Raw genomic sequence first — 6,000 nt, 5'->3', positions numbered from 1 at the left:
CCGAAAGAAGTTCCGGCAGGATCTCACGAAGGAGTTTCTAACGAAATTCCAGAAGCAATTCCAGACTGAAGCCCAGTAGAAATTTTCGGAATTCTTGAAGCAGTTACTGACAGAATCTCGGAAGGAGCTTCTAGAAAAATCTTCTTTGTTTTCTTTTATATGGCTCTATGTTCCCACTGGAACTTGACCGGCCTCTCTTCAACTGTGTTTTTTGCGCATTTCCTCAGTTATTAATTGAAAGGCTTTCTTTGCCTACCGTTGCATGAATTTGTACATTGTGAGGCAGGGACAATGATACACTATGCCCAGGGAGTCGAAAAAATTTCCCCGACCGGAATGGGAATCGATACCCGCCGTCTCCGGATTGGCGATCCATAGCCTTAACCAAAAAAGGGCCCATATAGCCGAGGCGGTAAACGCACGGGTATTCAGCATGACCATGCTGAGGGTGACGGGTTTGATTCCCGGCGGTCCAGGATCTTTTCGTAAAGGAAATTTCCTTGACTTCCTTGGGCATAGAGTATCTTCGTGCCTGCCACACGATATACACATGGTCATTGGCAGAGGAAGCTCTCAGTTAAAAACTGTGGAAGTGCTCATAGAACACTAAGCTGAGAAGCAGGCTTTGTCCCAGTGAGGACGTTACGCCAAGAAGAAGAAGAAGCCTTAACTACTAGACTAGGGTCTCCAGAACTGGAAGAATCCCAGTGGTTTTTGAAGGAATACTGAAAGAAGTTCTTGTAGTATTACTGGAAGGATCTCAGTAAGAATTCCTGAAGATATCCCAGAAGGAACTTCGGGGAGAATTTCGCATGAAATTCCTGGACGAAATCCCAGACGGAATTTTTGGAAAGAGTTTCTTCAGGAATCTTGGAAGGAATTTTTGTAGCAATCCTCAAGAGAACTCCTGGAGGAATCCCGGTTGACATTGCTGGAATTTCCAGGCACATATTCCAGGAATACTTTCTGGAAGTAAAAAACACTTTTGATACATTTCAAAAGAAACTATTAAGAGAATCTAGGATGGAATTCCAAGAGGATTTCCGGAATTCCTCAAGAAATCCCGGAATTAGAAATCTCAGAAAGGATCCTGGAGGGAACTTCTAAAGAAACCCCAAAAACAATCTCAGATGGAGCTCTCTGAGGTATCACAGAAGGAAATCCTAGAATCCTACACTAAATTTGTGGAGAAACCACGGAAGAATCTCAGGAAACAATGCTGGGGTAATCCTAGAAAGAATTCCGGGAGGAATCTCGGAATCAATTTCAACAGAAATTTCGAAAGGAATTTTGAAGGAATTCAGGAATTCCTGCAAACATCTCAGATGGTATTTCTTAAGAAATTCCAGAAAAAAATCACTGCAAGAATTTCGGGAGTACTTCCTGGAGGATTCTTGGCAAGAGCCCTTAAAAGAATCCTGGATGGAAACCCTTTGGGAATCTCAGGAGAAACTCCTGGAAGAATCCCAGATGGAACTTTTTAAGGAATAGTAAATAAACTCCCGAAAAAAATATTATCAAGAAATCCCTATGAATCCCACAAGAAACTCTTGCAGGAGTCCTGGAGCAAATGTGTGGAGAAACCGCGAAGAATTTCTTGGAGAAATCCCGGACGGAATTCAAAAGAAACAGAGAAATATCCGTGGGAGTAAAGTGGGTGTGTACCGTGTACAATGAATATGAACTGTGTAGATACAACCATGCACTATATGTAAGAGACTTGTGGACATAACGCTCGAAGAGGGGCACAACAGTTTCACATTACTATATTTAATGAGGTTTTCTTCACAAGTAAAATAGATCTAAAATTGAGCTGGTCTAGCCCGACAACGACTGGTAAAGACGAAAGAAAAGCGTAGAAAACCGTCGAAGTGAATCACGCAGAATTTACACAGAACGCAATCTGAGTGATCATGTGGAATTTAACCACCATGCGCCTCCTTCTATTTCCATCACAGCTATCATATTAAGTTCAACAATCCTCCAAAGCGAAAGACACCCAAAACATTGACTTAATTTTTGATATACCCATGACGTTTACATAGATGGGGCGTTATTTCTTTGTTTCGCCTTAAAAATCACAATATCTAAAATATTAATTTCCCGTTTTTCCCAGTTTGATTATCTGAACCACCTCGGGAACCGTAATTTACGCACCGTCTACGTCGCCACGGTGATAGTAAGACGCCGCCGTGCCGGTCGTCTGCTGGATTTGTTGGGGATGGGGAAGCGACACCACATGCATGCACACACCCAGACGAGCATCGTCGTCGTCGTCGCTGTTACCCGGTGCACTCATTTTCCGTAAACATTCGATCGCTCACTCGTGCCCTGAGTGGCGACGTCGCGATGACCGACCCACGATCTAGTTGTCTAGATGGCGGAAGACCGCGTGGCACTGAACTCAGTCAGATGTTAAACTGTCGGTAGGGGGAATGGGGGTTACTCAAAACGGATGAACACAGTCGGTATCGCGCGCCAATCGTCTGAGATCTTGACTCGTGCTCGGTCGGTTCGGTGAGCGCCAACACCCACAATTGTGGTCCTCTCCGATGCCAGCTGCCACAGCTGGTGGAGCAGCTAGGTGATTTCTGTTTTCTCTGTTCCTCTGACCACGGCGACACGACAGCCGAGCATCCGTTCCTCTGTGCGCCAGCAGCCAGTCCCGTCCCCCCAACATTGTTGTTTACCATCCCGTAACATATTTCATGAACCGACAGTTATGATGTTACCGTTCGCGAAGCCGGTTCATAAACTCAAGTTCAGGGCGTAAAATCTCATTAACGTTCCGTACTCGTTCGGTGACTGGTGTGCTTCCACCGATGCTGCTGGGTAAATCTGGATCCGATTCGGATTAGGAACGCGCGGGACACTTATTGGAACTTGGTGAAGTGATTTGTTAAAGTTTTCGAATTCTTGGAAACGGGGCCGACAACTGTAACTGAAACGCATAATTCTGTAGAAGTGGATTCCAGCTGTTGAGGATAGACAGGAGAGTGATGATGGTGATACTACTTTCTCCGTAGTCATCTGTACGTCTTGCACTGTGGCCGGAGTGAAGTGAAGTGAATATTTGCATTTTGTCTTAGAAATGATTAAAAAAGTGTGACGGTGCAGAAATTGAAAGAAAATTGCCTTCATAAGCCGAGGATGAGTTTTCGCGCTAGAGACGAGGCGAAAACGAAAACTTAAAGAGGACGTATCGTTTTCAGTGTCCACCCGCGTTCGGCTTGGGTTGCGTTTACTGTGGATGAAGAAAAACACTTCGAAAACGATACAACGTCAACGCCGTGAGCTGAATTACGAAACTTGAGCAGTGTTACTTTACCGTGTGCCATCATCCAACGAGAAATACGTATGGAAATTTGTTATCAGTTTCTCGAGCATGCATATAGCCTAAACATATAAAGTGGTAGCAGAAAAAAAGTAAAGCAGGCAAATTCAATCAAGTAATCGTACCGGCCTAAGATAGCGAGTGTGTTCCAAGAAGCTAAGAAAGCAGTGATTTCGCATTCGAGGCGCAGCTGTGAATATGCAAAAGAAACCCTCGCTGCTAAGCTATCAGTGAGTGTGCGTTCGGATTATTCTCAGCTTCCAGAGTTAATCAGTGCCGATGCCGAGATTGAGTTGATTGAAAACACCGAAATCGCTTGTCTGCCGCGGAAAAGAACCACGCCGGAAGCGGAAGAACACGTCGGATGTATGGTTATCATCAAGGTAAAATGTGAATTAGGATTCGATGTAGGAATTTTATATGTTTTACATGATTTTCCTCTGCAACCCAATCAAAACCGATCGAGTAACTTAATATCCGTGCAAATATTTAACTGCCCTCACCCTAAGTAACATGGTTCCGTTGGTGACCTACTTTCCCAGATTTGTTGTCATTCCCTTCTTTCTTTTAATAGAAAAATGGAGCAATTCCAGGCCATGTCTAAATATTTGAAAACGCCCGTTTATAACGTCGTGGTTAATGGCAGGCAACAGAATCCACCCTGTTGCTTGCGTCGAAGAATAGTGCTTTCGCTAGAGCAGTTTTATTACCCAATTTAATGGATTTGCGAATATTGGTCGTGCGAATCGCTGACTGTAGTATATAGATTGCTGTTTTAGATGGAACAGGATGGAGCAGAATGGAACAGGCCCGTTTACAATATTGGTTAAGTTTACGACCCGTGTTTCTCCGGACAATCGGTAGTTAATTACAGCGATTCTATACAAAATGCTTTCTGATTGTATTGGTGTATGAATTCTAAATAAGAAGGAATTTCAGTCTAATTCATAAAATATACCGGACAGAGTGGGTGATGTGGAAATCTTCTGAACCTTCTGACACGATTTACTTTAGTCTGACATAACCTCTCATGACCTCTCTATATAAATATGTATGAAAAATAGGGATTACAGTTTTTTTTTTTTTCATTTTTATAGTTATAAATGTTCGTAATAATTTTACATTTTTTTTGCCGGCCGTTGTTTGAATTAGGTATGTATGTTGTCAGGCAAGTACAATAACACACTATGTTCAGATTCACAATCTCTGGATTACCATTCCTAAGGGCCCGTCCATAAACTACGTAGACTCAAAGGGGGGTTGGTTGTGGCCGAAGTCACGCTTCATACAAATTTCAATATTTTTGTATGAACAAAAGTCTACGAGGGGGAGGGGGTCTGACATGGCCAAAAAAGCCTACGTAGTTTATGGACAGCGCCTAAGCGTTATCTACCAATCCAATTGAAAAATCAGGCTTTGAATGATGGTTTTGGATTAAAAAAAGAATAATGATAAAGATAAACGTTTTGTCGTATACATGAGTACATGAACAGAACCAGCTTGAATAAGATTATGTAGTTATAAAACACTGCAAATATTCAGGGTGGTCCTTACACAATGGGACAAAATATGGAAAAGTTTATGTTGTTGTATTTTACGGAAAACTACTACAGTGAGAAACAACACATGTTCACGGATAACATTTACTTTGAAAAACCATAACTTAAGAACGAGGGACCATAGACACAATGTTTTTGTTTGTGAAATTCTTTGCCATTGATTTGGTCATCCAAAGAAATAGTTTTCCATCAAATTTTCCACTGTTAAAAAAGTTCGGTTAGAAAAGCGTTTGAGCATGATTGACCACCCATAGTTGCTACATCACCGGATCAGCTACACTCAGACAGGGGATCAAGGGGATAACTGCTTGGGACTATAGGCATCTTCAGTGTGTGAGTATTGGGGATCTTTTACTTTTATTTGAAAAGGTATCTACTACGTAGGGCCCATATAGCCGAGGCGGTAAACGCACGGGTATTCAGTATGACCATGCTGAGGGTGACGGGTTCGATTCCCGGTCGGTCCAGGATCTTTTCGTAAAGGAAATTTCCTTGACTTCCTTGGGCATAGAGTATCTTCGTGCCTGCCACACGATATACACATGCAAAATGGTCATTGGCAGAGGAAGCTCTCAGTTAATAACTGTGGAAGTGCTCATAGAACACTACGCTGAGAAGCAGGCTTTGTCCCAGTGAGGACGTTAGGCCAAGAAGAGGAGAGGAGGTATCTACTACGTCAAGTTGCTTTTAGTGGGGAAGGGGAGAAAAATGATGATTGCGATCGCTTGCTCACTGCAGGTCGCAAGATGTTGCGGATGTCGGAGTGTTTCTGGGAAATTGTTATTTTTAGTAGAGGGTTCTCGCAGTGATGGGTGGATGCCCGCCACAATATGATAGATTCTTGAATCACTTTACCTAATTTACAGCAAGTGACGAAAGGGCCGGGGCTGGTATCGAATCCATGACCATGACCATGACCATACATTTTTTTTTTTGATATTACCAAAAATGAATAGGAAATATCTAGGTTAGGTACTTCTGCAGAATGAGGTACAACTGAGTAGGGAACGTTCAAAAATTACGTCCAACATTTTGGGGGGAGGGGGGGTCTAAGAAAGTGTGACAGTACATGTATTAGGTATAGGAAAATAGCGTGACAGAGGGGGG

General features: G+C 42.9%; 1 protein-coding gene across 3 annotated transcripts in view; it reads left to right on the top strand.

Moving 5' to 3' along the window:
* Nucleotides 1-2,666: 2,666 nt before the first annotated feature.
* The window catches only part of LOC109418753 (somatostatin receptor type 2-like), a 276,019-nt gene continuing 272,685 nt past the window's right edge, over nucleotides 2,667-6,000 (top strand). For all 3 annotated transcript variants that reach the window (XM_062861294.1, XM_062861293.1, XM_029857108.2), the window contains exon 1: nucleotides 2,667-3,717. The gene's annotated coding sequence lies outside the window, so the exon portion shown is untranslated. The remainder of the gene's footprint in view (nucleotides 3,718-6,000) is intronic.

The sequence above is a fragment of the Aedes albopictus genome, chromosome 3, assembly GCF_035046485.1.
Source record: "Aedes albopictus strain Foshan chromosome 3, AalbF5, whole genome shotgun sequence".
NCBI classification, from domain to species: Eukaryota; Metazoa; Arthropoda; class Insecta; order Diptera; family Culicidae; genus Aedes; species Aedes albopictus.
The sequence above is the reverse complement of the archived record's forward strand: the minus strand, read 5'-3'. Positions and strand labels throughout refer to the sequence as shown.